This window comes from Triturus cristatus, chromosome 2_2, assembly GCF_964204655.1.
Source record: "Triturus cristatus chromosome 2_2, aTriCri1.1, whole genome shotgun sequence".
In the NCBI taxonomy this organism is placed as follows: Eukaryota; Metazoa; Chordata; class Amphibia; order Caudata; family Salamandridae; genus Triturus; species Triturus cristatus.
In genome coordinates, this window is record NC_140582.1 from 449,958,136 (window position 1) to 449,971,943 (window position 13,808).

The following is a 13,808-nucleotide window of genomic DNA, read 5'->3' on the forward strand; positions in this document are numbered from 1 at the left end:
GCATCACAATTGCTTCAAATGTTGAAGACATGCCTATCCAGGACTTAATTCTGTAGCACGTAGGGATACATAGTTTATCATCAGGAGCCTTCTCCGCATAGACCCAATGCATCTTGGGCTCGAACAGCCCTTCATCAGGGGTTGTTTTGAGTGGTATTCCTAGTCATGTGCAAGGTGGGAATTTAGATGGGAGCTCAAGATGGAGAGGTCATGCTTGGGGGGATTTAATTGGGTTTGTTATGTTTCGATTGAGGATGTACCCTGGTGCACTGTGATAGTGGTAGGAGGAGGAGTAGGTGTGGCGTTTTCATCGTGAAGCACAAGAGTGCAGGTATAAAATGTATATATTTATTAGATTTAGAGTGATCATGGGGTGGGTGTAGATTGGGAACACAGCTGGATTGATGCGACTGCACAGGGGAACATTTTTTCTTTGGTATTTGGTAATGAAGATGATTTATTTGTTTTTGACAGTATGTTGTGGAAATAGTGGGGATATATTTTGACATAGATTTGGTAGAAATGATTATAGGGGATAAAGGGTTGGAAAATAGAAAGAAAAAAGTTTCTTTAAAAGGTAGAAATTGGTGTTTTGTGCAATGTAAGTAGCTGTACAAAGTTTACGTTGCATGTCCAATGTTACAAAATAATAAATGGTGATTTTAACTTTGTAGTTTCCCTTGACGAAGAGCTGTTCGAGCCCAAAATGCATTAGGTCTATGCAGAGAAGGCTCCCGATGATAAACTATGTATCCCTACGTGCTGCAGAATTAAGGCCTGGATAGGCATGTCATTAGCATTTGAAGCAATGGTGATACATGAAGCCTTGTATGTGAACGGAGTAAGCAAATAACATAAATATAAATGAAAGAAAACAAGGAAGAAAATGGATTACAGAATTAAGAAAGGTGTCTCATTGAATATGTTTGCATTTCGCTGTGCGAATGGTAGATGGAGCAAAATGACGCTCCACATCTTATGGAATCTGATTTGGACCTCCATCTCGTAACTTAATAGGGGGTATTGCTTACATATGGGCAAGAGCCAATGGAAAATGGGACTAGATAAAAGTCTGGCCAATATATTTGAAAGAGTATGTCTGCTCTCAGCTCCATACTATTTGAGAAGATGGGGTCTGAAAGATGATCTAGTTGGTGGGTTGACTGATTTACAAGTTCAATCAATTGAATAGCAGCCATGTCCTAAATGAAATCTTTTGTTATCTCATTGTTCATGTAATCAAAATGTATGTTGAGGTCCCCCAACAGTGGAAAGATGCCTTTCTTTAAACTGCGTTCTGCCAGTAAATGTGGAAGTGCTTTTCTAAATTCAGTAGCAGGACCTGGAGGGTGATACATCAATAACCCTGAAAATGTGAAGGTGGCAGAAAGCTCTAGTGAGAAAGAGACATTCACTCCCCTGGAACTTCATGGGCTTGAATTGACCACATAAAATATTTTTATAGATAATAGCTATCTTGCCATCTTTCATATCTTCCCAATCGCATCTGGCCATACTATAGCCTAGAGGGAGAGCCATAGTTACCTCTGGCATGGAATTGTCTTGCAGCCAGATTTCTGTGATGAAAGCAGCTTCTCCTTGCTTATCATCAATTAAAATAAACAGCTCTGCGTAATGTTTTGGTAGTGATCTATAACAGTTACCAATTGTGACTGACCTTTTCAGGCGGAGACTGCACTACCCTGTTGGCACTGGTGTTTTGAAGTTTTAAGCCTCGTTTGCACGTATTTCAGACCAAATAAGAATCTTCCGGTGATACTGCATGCTGACAAGATTTGCTTATCTTATAGTTGAACTAATAGAGTTCAGCTTGTGAATAGAAATGATGAGCTGGTCCCATATATGCAGGGAATCTGGCCTTTGGCCATGTTCGGCCGTGGAAGGGCACAGACGGGCTTGCCTCTGCACATCCGCTGCTTGCTGAGAACAATGTTTACAACACTGTAAACACAAAGCGATAACTTTACAATGCTGTCGTTATAACGACTGCATTGTTACCACGCGTGCCATTACATCGCAAGTCGTATCAACGACTTGCTGTAGTGGGCGTGCAACACCAGGGAATATGTTGGATTATAAATCCAACACCTTTCCCTGCTGTTGCGCAAACTGGAGTAGGAATAGTAATTAATACTAACGACTGTGTTGTAAAGCCATGGGTAGTGAATGTATGCGATGTAATGTCATACATTTACTGCTTGCATCCACTGTGCATCCATGCTCCATTAAGTATTGGGCCAGGCTTACTGGGGCTTACAACAACTAGAGCGCCAACCTAACATTGCGGCTCTAGAACAAAATATCTCTGAACACGGGGCATAAAACCAAGATCATACCTTGCCTCACATTCTCCTCCCTCCTTACACGTTTACATACACTAGCTACAAACTTGCACTCCTTATTTCTGCACCCTGAACATGTAATACATTTCCAACATATATAACTGATATTCTAAAATTATAATAACTGTTATTCAAGTAATTGCAGCCTTCATAAAATGTATTATAAAAGCGACAGGTTACTGACAGCCAGAGAGTGGACGACTGCTCAGCAGTCAGTACAATAAACAACTTGAGATGGTAACATGGTTTCGTAATATTGGCCCTTCAGAGCCCACTGGGCCTGATCCAGCTCTTGGGCTGCACTGCCGGGGTCCACGATGTGAAGCTGCAGGCTGCCGCTGCGCCCCAGCCGGTGAGTGATGCAAGGCCCTTAGAGTTCAAGGTCCAATCTGCGCCCGATGAGGTGCCCGAGCCCGTGAAGCTGTGCGCGGCCTGTCTGTTGGCCTACTTCTCAGATCCCGGGAAGGTTGGCGAGCTCCCGCTGCTCCCATTCCATTACCCGGTCTTTGAGAAGGACTCCTTCACCCGCCAGGTATTGCTGACCCTCTCCAGCCTGGCGAAGTTCGGCGACTCGGTCTCCTACAAGTAGCTGGCTATCCTGGCAGGCAACAAGAAGGCCGCCCGGCTTGTAAGTTGCGTTATGCAGAGCAACCCTGCACCGCACCTGATCCTGTGCCACCGCGTGGTCTGCAGGAATGGGGCGCTGGGCGCCTATATGAGCGGAAAGGGAAACCTCCTCAAGGAGTGGCTGCTCGGCCCAGAGAGGCTCCTATGGGCAGAGGTGCAGAGCAGCAAAGTGCCAGGCATGCAGCAAGCTTGAGACAAAAAGTTCCAACACAAGAAGAGAGAGAGACGCCATCGCTGTCCTCGCAGTGGGAGAACAGATCCCAGTGAGTGCTTCAAAAACTCTGTAGAACTTGTTGCGCACAATGGTGCGCCCGGTGCAACTTGTTGCACTGGGCGCACCATTTAAAAGGTGCGCATGGAGCAAACAAGGAAAATGCACTGTATCAGGATGAATGCACTGCACCCAGGGCAGCCGCGAACTCGCGCTGCCCTGGGGACAGTGAATTCATGTGAAAAACAAAGCGGCTGCTTTGAAGCCATTCCATGTTTCACAGTGCAGGCGGGAACTCACCTGCACTTTGAAGGGGGATTAGAGATCTCCTTACAGGTGGGTGCAGTGAGTGTTGTGGGGGCCCATGGGACCCCCATGCCTCCTCCAGAGGGCTGACATCAGGGGGCACACTGACAGTCTATAATACGGCCTGGGCGCAGAGGCAAAGGGATTCCCTTATTTGTATGGGGTTGCGCCCCCTTGCAAATAAGGGAACGCCTTCTGATGATAACTCTGGCACTTTATGTACACCAGCGCTGTCAGTATTACAGAAGGGAATGTGCAAGTGTCTGTGGCCCCCTTCTGTAATACCAAAGTGCCCCGAGGAGCGCAAAGCAGACGCAAACGCCCGTTGCGCCCCCAGGGCACTTCCGTAATATGCCCCCAGGTATTTCTTTCTGGGCAAAGACTCTAACAGTGCTGCTGTCACAAGGGTGTATTTTTCTGCACTCTTGTTGAGAGTAGAAAGCATAGTCCTAGGCTTGGTGAGGGAAGGAGGGAGGAAAGAGAAAAACCTTAATATTGAAATTCTCCCTTTTTGATCCAAACCTTTGATGGCACCACATGAACATGCCCCTCTCTCTAAAGAGTTCCCTAAACCCTACCATCCTTTAATTAACTCCCCCATCTATCCATTTCTTCGTTTACTCCTCCATCCATCCATCCTTATCTTTTCACCTTTCCACCCATCCATCCATCCATCCTTCCCTCCATCCATTCTTTTAACCTTCAATTATTTCTGCTTTCCATCCACTCATGCTTTCACCTTTTCACCCATCCATCCAACCTTCCATCTATTGTTTTATCCTTCCCTCCATTCATCCTTCACATTTCCATCCATCCATCCATCCACATTTCTATGCTCTCATTAATCCATCCATCATCTGTGCTCTCATCCATCCTTCCATCCATCCATTCATCCATCGATCCATGCATTAACCCATTCATCCATCCATCCATCCATCCAAATGTCTATATGCCCATCCACTCACCCATCTATCAATCGTTTTACCAATCAAGCTGTGAAATCACTAATCCATCCTTTCAACCATTCATTCTTTCATCCTTCCTTTCATCTATCAATTCTTTCACCTTTCCATCTACCATCCATCTACCTCAATGTTCCACTTCCTTTACATTCGCCTCTCTATCTATCTATCTCCACCCCTTATATGCCTATATTTTCACCCATTCATTTATCATACCATCCACCCATCTACATGAAATTTCATCTTTCCATTCACTGAACCATCAATACATCCATCTATGCAACTTTTGATTCATCCATTCACATATCCATGCATTTTCATCCATGTATAATTCATGCTTGCATCAATCCAACATCTCTCTCATCAATCCATTCATCATTCCATCCATGCTTTTCATATTCCTTCCATACTTCATTGGATCATTCCTTCAAACGTTCCTTCTTTTCTTATATTATTGTTTACCTCTTCCCTTTCATCATTTCTTCCTACCTTCCTTCCTTTCCCCTTCTTTACACTTTCTACCATTCTTTCATTCTTTTCTCCCCTCCTTTGTATGTGCTATCTTTCTCTCACTCGCTCATTCTTTTTATTTGCCTCTCTCTGTTCTCTTTTACCCCATTATGCTTTCTCTAGCCCCTTCACTTTTTTGGCTCAATTTTCAGCCCTGATTCGAAAGTGCTAGATTCACATCACTTGACCCTGTCACAGTTATCAGCTTCAGTGTTTTATGCGCTTTCTTCTGCAGACAGAAAACGTCCGAAAATATATCATCAAACTTTCAGTTGGACCCAACTTCTGTCAGTGTCAATCACTTCTAGAGTGGGGCGCTTCATAAAGCCCCTGGAGGGAAGGGCCAAAGGGTGGTGGGGAAGGACGGCAGGACAGCAAGCATTGCATTTAAATATTGAGGTTCAGGAAGGTAGAGAGGGGGGAGAGGAGGGTAGCAGGATCCATGTATTGTGTTTCCATATTTGTTCAGGGAAAGGCTACAAAGAGTTGGTGAAACACTATGTCAAGCAGAAAACCGAAAGTTTTTTTTCACCATTCTGAATTGGAGCGTCTATCATTTAAGGTGCAACTCACAGTAATTTCTCTTAATCATGTAAGTCCTATGGGCATTTCATTTTCCGATTTCTATTTTTGTCTACTATATCACCTCCTACAACGACTACTGACAATGAATATAATTAGGAACTATAACAACAATCCTGGAAACATTCATATTTCTGTTTTTATTATGCTTACCCTATTGCCTCCTTTCATAACTAGTGACACTGAATAAAACCAGACATTCAAAACAATTTCCTTGTTTTCCATTAGTATTTGACTGCAGAGGCGTACTATAGTTTCCACTCCATAGGGTTGACACCCCAAAAAAGAATAGGGTGAGATGATAGGAGAAGTTACCAATAGTGTGCTACAGTTTGCATGTTCTGCATTTGTATGCCATAATACACTGTGGATACAGATTACTGCATGTCGGAAGTATTTAAATGTTGCAATCAATTCACACTAATTAGTGCCCATATGCCTGTAGGAGAAATGTATGATACTATAGCTTGTTAACCCTGCTCACTTGCCTGTTACCTTCTCATTGACAGATAGCAACACCTGACCGTTTAATGTTATCCATAAGTATATATTTTTTTGATCATTTCAGTGCATTATAAGTTGAACACCCAATGCCTTATTCCTTAATGTAACATTTAGTAATAGAGAAGGGGTAGTTATTGTAGGGATACACCGGTCCTGAAGATGTTATTAGTCCCCGTATAGGGCTCAATAAGTAGGCTGAAAAATGTTGACCTGAGGAAGTGGGGACCAATTATACTTCTGTGACATCCCATTTTACAATCTTTTAATCTTACCAATGGCAACATCAATAAAGCACAGGTCGTTAACCTGCAAGTAAGTTTAATTTGTGGATCCCTTGTTCTTGTTACCAAACAAGGTCGTTAACCTGCAAGTAAGTTTAATTTGTGGATCCCTTGTTCTTGTTACCCAACAAAAACCAGAAGAGAGGTAGTCAAATGTGGGAAAAACACAAAATGTGCCTTTCTGTTGCTTCACTTGATTCTTTGGAGACCCGGGGAAGGGCGAGGCAGGGTTACAGGGGGAAGGAGCTGATTCCCTTTGTAAAATCCTGTGTTATTATATCAAAGCAACAAATATTCGGATTCAGAATCTGGTATTCAGACTAATGACTTAATGAGAGTCATAGTTAATAACACTTTTACTGACTATAACCCATCTATAATTCCTGATGGATTAGTCTTGTGCTTCTCTTTTTACTATTTGTTTCCTAATAGATGCAATATGATTGAAAACTGATTCTCTATGCTTTTTTTTTTTAGCATTTTGTCTTCTCTTCAATTTTTTATTATAAAAATGAATGTTTTTACATCCCATAGTTTTGCTTTATCTTTCTTTTGCATTATGCTTGCTGAACAAAAGGGAAAGTTAGTAACAGAAATACAATTTGATAAAAACAAAAATGGAGCGAATCTTAAATCATACATAGTGGGCAACAGCACAGCCAGATAGAAAAAAAACACAAACAGAAAAAAAACACAAACTAGTGCATAAGCAACACTTCCAGTCATTTACATTTGTATTCCCCTCAAAAACATTACATTGATAGCAAGTTGATCATTGGCAAGTGACCTTGTAAAAAAGAAAACTGTAGAACAGTGATTGATCAAATAGCTGTCACTTTCTTCACATCAGTTTTCAGTCAATTAAACGTTTGGGATCGTTTACAAAACCTTGCCTGTCTTTGAGACTATAAAGTTAGTTTAGCCCAAGTTCCCTTTGAAGATTCTTGTTCCTCGCATTAGGTTTATCGAAATACATTACATTAGGGATTGTTGGATTTTCATATACAATGCAACGTGTGCTCGGGAAACGTCCTGACAGTTGACCTGTATTAAATGATGCTCTAAAAATATGCAAATTAAAGCCATGTAGGTGCATTGCTGTGTTCTGTGCTCTTAGATTGCTCTTATGTGGCGTTAAAGCAGCAATCTATTCACAAACTATTAAATAATTCAATGGAAGAAATCTATAGTCTTGGAACAGCAACAAAATGCCCTGTCAGGATTTTGTGAGAATGTTATCTCATTAAAGAGAAAACTCAGCACTTAACGGTTGAACTTTTTTTCTGTCTCATATTCCTTATTGAAGGCAGTAACCTAGTGTACAGCATTCCTACAGCAAGTATTCTAGAGATCGTGGAACAAAGAGAAGAATTAAAAAAAAAAGACTGGGTAGCCTGGTACAGATGCAATAGTTATCACAGCTGGTGAAACTCGACACCGATGTTTTTGGATTTTATCAGGTGTCATAATTATTGGTTAGTTCACGTTTTGCTCTTGAAATAGCACATAACATGGTAGTGGTGATTACCGCACCAAAATGTACACGTTTTGGCATTTACGGGGCGTTTTGCCCCCTTCAAATTCCAGCGGGCTTGGCCTGCCAAAATTTATTGGGAATTAAAACTTTATTGCACCTTGAAATTTGCCTGGTTCGATAAAAGTCACAACACTCACAATAGTGATCTCTTCACAAACAGACGTTTGAGATGGAATAGTAATTGCTTGGCCACTCGTAATGAGGTGTGTCTTGAGGAAGCTTTTATACACTGTTCAAAACCTTTGCATTATTAATAGAGTGCAAAAGACTTAGTTCTGCTCAAATTTACAATGTGTGCGCTGATATGATACTGTTGTCTTTGGAACTATTTTAATATGACCTGCTTAAGTGTATTTCCTGGTGTATGCTAACTAGGGCTCAGCTGAGCCTAAGTCCTCAACGCCATCTTATTCAAAATGGATGTTATATTCACTGTTTATTGTTTCTGCTGCAAGTAGTCAAGCAAGTCTTGTTTGTTTATTTCTGAATGGCAGTGTTCTAGAAGAAGGCACTCTAACATGGCCTCCCTAATGACACATTTACCTAAGGACCTTCCTTTTGCACGCAGCATTACATTCATTCACAATGATTCACTGTTGCTTTTGTAACTAGTTTGTTCTAACACCTCCGGAAGACATTAGGTCAGAGGGGACAGAATCACTATTTATGTTAGTGCTTAGATGGTAGGGCTATATGATGATTACAAATTGTTTATTCTGATTTGCTGAAATTTGTTTTCTTTGCTCACACCACAATGATTCTGCACTTTTCATAATATACTCTGGGAAGATTTCCTATTACCCTGAAATTTGGGGATAAACCAGAGACTTTTCCTATTTTACTAGGGATGTTCTCTGATTCCTTATTGATTTTGCTGCACATTTGGGACTTAGCATTTTCTCTGGTTATGTCTCTTATCTGCACTGATAGCCTTAATGGCAATAGGTTTTTATGTTTCCTAGCATTTTCTGTATTTAATTATTCTGTTTTGTACCATTAACCTTTTTGTAACAAATCTTTAGAAATTTTCGAATTCCACCATAAAACTCACTTATTGAGTACTTCCTTTTTTATTTGACTGCATTTTTGGTACGCTGATTTTGTCCCTTATCTTGGGACCCATTACATCATAAAATTGAGGTTAACACTGTCCTGAATATGACTCATTACAACGCATAGTAATACAACGCGTGCCATTACAACAAGGGTATTACTGCACGTTTTCATTACAACGACATGCCATTACATCGCATACTTTTACCACGCATATTCCTTTACCACGCATGCCATTACAATGCAAAGGCATGCGTGGTAAAGGTATATTCATGGTAAATGTATGAAAGGTAAGTGACACTACACTGCCTTACCCTAAACCCTAATTTAGTATCCCTGCATGACACTACCCCGACCCCCAGTCTTAACACTACCCTGCACGACCCCCCAACACTACCCTAAACCCTAAAACACTACCATACACTACACACCACAACACTACCCTAAACCCTAAAACACTACCCCCAGCACGACCCTCCACCCACCCCCAGTCTGGTCCCTACACTCTAACACTACCCTGCACGACCCCCCGACACTACCCAAAATCCTAAAACACAACCCTACACTACACAAATATTACAACACTACTTCGACACTATCCTAAACCCTAAAAAAGTAACCCCCACCCCAAGCCCAATCCCCCTTACCTCTCTCTCCTCGTGGTTCCGCTCTCCTGGTTCCAGCATAGTCTGAGGGGCAGTGCATGGTGCACGTCATTGTGAGGAAACCGAACAGCCTCAGTTTCCTCACAACGATGTGGATTGCCATTACATTGCATGCGTTGTAAAAGCGCATGTGATGTAATGGCATGTGTAGTAATGGCTACGCGTTGTGACGCATGCGATGTAATGACTTGTGGGGAAACAGCCGTGTTGTAATGGCTGTTTCCCCACTGTCCTCTATGCCCCCAGCCTGTGGCCATGCTTTTGGAGTTTAAGACTTTAGGGGTACAGCACGCCCACAGCCTCAATCTTCCCCAAAAGGAGCAATTACGCTAAAGGTGCTAATTGAGATCCAGGGGACCCTTCACCCGTTGCCTTACGAGTCAATCACAGGGGGGGCCCAAGGGTCCCCCCTACACATGTATGTACGGTGCGGGTGGCACAGACACATCTCCACTACAGGGGCGCCTTTGTGCACAACGTACCTTTCAAATAAATGGGAGCTTATGTAGGCGTCGTACAACAGGCTCTAGTTGACTTCAATGGGGCTCCGAATGACCCATGTCCGTCAGCGCTTGTTCGCATCGTATATCGTACTCGGGTGCTTGGAGCCCCGGAGCATGTGTCGGTCGGAAAGCCCTCCGGATCCGAGTCGGACGGAGCCTTCTCCCAGCAAGATCGAAATCGGCCCCATAATGTAATTTGCTGTGGGGAACAATGTTGTATATTAATACCTACTGACAGAGGAGGAGTCTAATGACAGCAGCTTTAAGTAACAGAATGAGATAAATTAGAAAGTGAAGTTAGGATTAACAGTTATCATTCTCAGTAATAATGTAATAATTGTGCCTTCAATCCTATATTACAAACATAAATGTAATCTATGTGTGTGTATTTGATAGATGACCTCAACGAACAGTATCTCAGTGTTGTTCCGAGAGAGGCTGCATTTCACTCTGATCATCAATTAAGTTTCAGCAGTTAATTATGGCTAGCAATAAACTCTGATCCTGTATTTAATGGAAGCAAGAAACACTACCTGAGTCACACAATATGCTCAGAAATATTTGAAATACTGATGTGCTTTGTGTTTCAAATTTTTATTGGGTTCCTCATTTAAGAAAATCCTACAGTGCCTGATAGCAAATCATAAGCAACTCCTAAAATAATTTCTGCTCTAAGTATATTGAATTTGGCCATCAGCAGGCTGCACACCATAAAATGCCAAATTGTACTAATCGATTTGTGGACTACTGGGCTACAAATATGGCTAACAGAAATATTGCTATTTGTGGTCTATGTCTTTGCAGAGGTCTTTCAAAGGCAATCCCTCAGCATGTGATTATTTTCTATCAGGTCTCCCGCCAGGCACATGTTCTACTTCTATTCATATGTTTAATTTCTGTACATGGTTGAGGTAGCACAAGTAAGCAAAGAGAGGAAGCAGAACCAGCACTGGCAAAGCAAACACTTCTGGCCTTGGCAAACTGATGCAATGGTTACATTTTATTGCAAGCATATATCACAAAAGTAAAAGAAAAAAAGCATGTTGCCACTTAAGTGTGGCCTCCATATATTTGTGTTGCCACCTAAATGTGACTGCTATGTGCTTGATAGACAAATTTGATTTTTTTAATTAATGATGTGACCTTGTTACTAGTTGTGCTTTTCCAGCTTTTCAGTCGTCTCATGCATTTTATTATTTTTAATTGTAAAAGAGACGAGAATAAATAGAGACCTAATCAAGCATTCAAACTGCAGGCAGCAACAATATCACAAGGTCACTTAGTCACTTCATAACAATAACCCTAAAAAGAATGTGGTAAATAAATCACGATCTAGCTAAGCACACAATGTGCAGGCAAAACAAATACCAATTATTTAGAGCTAAAAAATAAATAACCAAAACACATTTTGAACCACCTTTGTCACTGAGGATGAGGAGCTATATTTAGGCAGATGTGAACAATGTGCACAGGCTTTGAACAATCACTGAAAGTGAAGGGAGCCAGTAGATAATGTGAGCTGACTTGCCCCTCGCTGTTTGCTGTGATGGGAGAAAGAAACATGTCAGCCATGATTTAACAGACCAACAGATCAAGGACGATGACCAAAAGCGTTGTATGTATATATATATATATATAATATGTAAGAAATGTTTGGAAAAATAGTTGCGGGGGGCCAGCTAAAGCTGCTTTCGAGGTCAGACCTAAAAAGGAGACTAAATGAAGGAGAGATGGTAAACAAATTAGAGTTAAGGTGAGGAGATAGAAGAAGGTGGGAAAAAGGACACTAAGAGAGAATGCAACATGAGGTTTAGAGGCAAAGGAGGAAGGTAAAATAAGTGAGTGCACATTAAAAACGGTAAAAACTAATGTACTTCTGAAGTTAGACAAGGTGGAAATAAGGAGAAAACAGGGAAAAAATGACAGAGATGAGATAAGTGAGAAGAGGATCAAAGGAGAGGTAGTGGGATGTAAACATAGGGAAGAAAATGTTCAAAGGGCGCAAAACCGGCACATAGGAGAGAAGTTGGCAGCAAAGGACAATATATGATGTTACAATGGAAACAATTACAATCAATGCTTTTACAACATGGTTTTTACATCGCAACTACCATTACATTGCATGATTTTACAACGCATGCCATTGCAACACATTTTTTTAAAACTACCAGTACAACGCATTCCATTACAACGCATAGCATTACAACACATACCATTACAATGCATAATACTTTTAGGGTAACAGTAGGGTAAGTGTTGGATAGTGTAGGGGTAAAAATTACTATTCCCACACCAGTGAGTGCAACAGTAGGGTAAGTGTTGGATAGTGTAGGGGTAAAAATTACTATTCCCATCTACCTCAAAACCCATACCCACCCTAAAACTAAAAAATCTCTATTACTTATCTCATAATGTATTGTAATGTCATCCGTTTTAATGGCATGTGTTGTAGTGACATGTGTTGTAATGGCATGCGTTGTAATGGCATGCGATGTAGAGGCAGTTGCGTTGTAACAGCTGTGTTGTAAAAGCAGTGCGATGTAATGACTGTGTTGTAATTAATGTTTCCCAGGACAGCATGGTAAGGAAGCAGATGGAATCAAGGACAGAAAGGGTAATCAAGGAGTGATACTGGAAAGAACGAGATGGAGGTGAAAGCAGAGATATAAGAAGGATGTATAGTGGACCGTATTATGATAGCCTTAGATGGCACAGGGCAGAACCCAGAGCCTGTTTCGTGAGCCTGCAGGGCATAACATGAATTAGCTGAACCCAATATCTCCATAAATTAGTTCTTTATTTTCAGATAGTAAAGCCCGGAAACAGTGAGCAAGGTATCCGGTTAAATTAATTCACTTTACGCTCTGCAGGCGCATTAACCCGGTGCTCGGCTCTGTGCCGCACCAGCAAAGCCCCTCATGATAGGGCCCATGGGATGAAGGAAAAGAGGATTATGAGGGAGAGAGAGGAAGTAGGGTAGAGAATGGCAAAACTATAGTGAGCATAAATGAGAAAGATGCAAAGATGGAAATTAGCTATCTAGGGAAACAGAGAGAAGTAGGGATTCAGGGTGAAATGAATAAATGAGGTACAACTAAAATACTGTGAATGCAAAGGGGGGAGGAATGAAAGTAAAGGGAAAACGAGAGTGATGAGAAGTTATATAGAAGATTTTAGCAAAGATAGAGGTAAAATGATAAAGGAGTTTGAAGAAAGACAAAGGAGGAGGGATGCTTGAGATGATTTATGAAAGAAAAAAAGAAGGGCGTATTGAGGAAGTGAATTTGGGGACGCAAGGATAGATGGTCGCTGGGACATTTTTGAAATGGTGGATTACTGCACAATTAATTGTTGGCAATTGTTTACCGAGACATTATGGAGGCTTTCAGTAGTATCCTCCAAATTTTGCTTTAAAATACGTAATTTACCAATGATTTTCCCAACAATGTGCATGTAGATCCTATGTCACTGATTGTTTGTTTTTAAATTCCCTCTATTTTAAACCAGTATTAATAACCTAATGCGCATGAAACCACTCTCGAAAATATTTCTATTTGGTCAAGTTATGACAAATCTTACTGATCCAAAAGCGCTTTGAAATTCCAGATTTACCATTAACATCCATACTACCCTGAGAAGTGGTATGTAAGCTCAGTGCACTTTACAATGCATTTTCCCAGTACTTCCTTCGAAGGGCCACCTAA

At 41.3% G+C, this 13,808-nt stretch overlaps 1 pseudogene; it reads left to right on the top strand.

The window, feature by feature from the left end:
- Window positions 1-787: 787 nt before the first annotated feature.
- LOC146862343 (methylated-DNA--protein-cysteine methyltransferase pseudogene) lies at window positions 788-3,183 on the top strand (annotated as a pseudogene).
- Window positions 3,184-13,808: the final 10,625 nt, after the last annotated feature.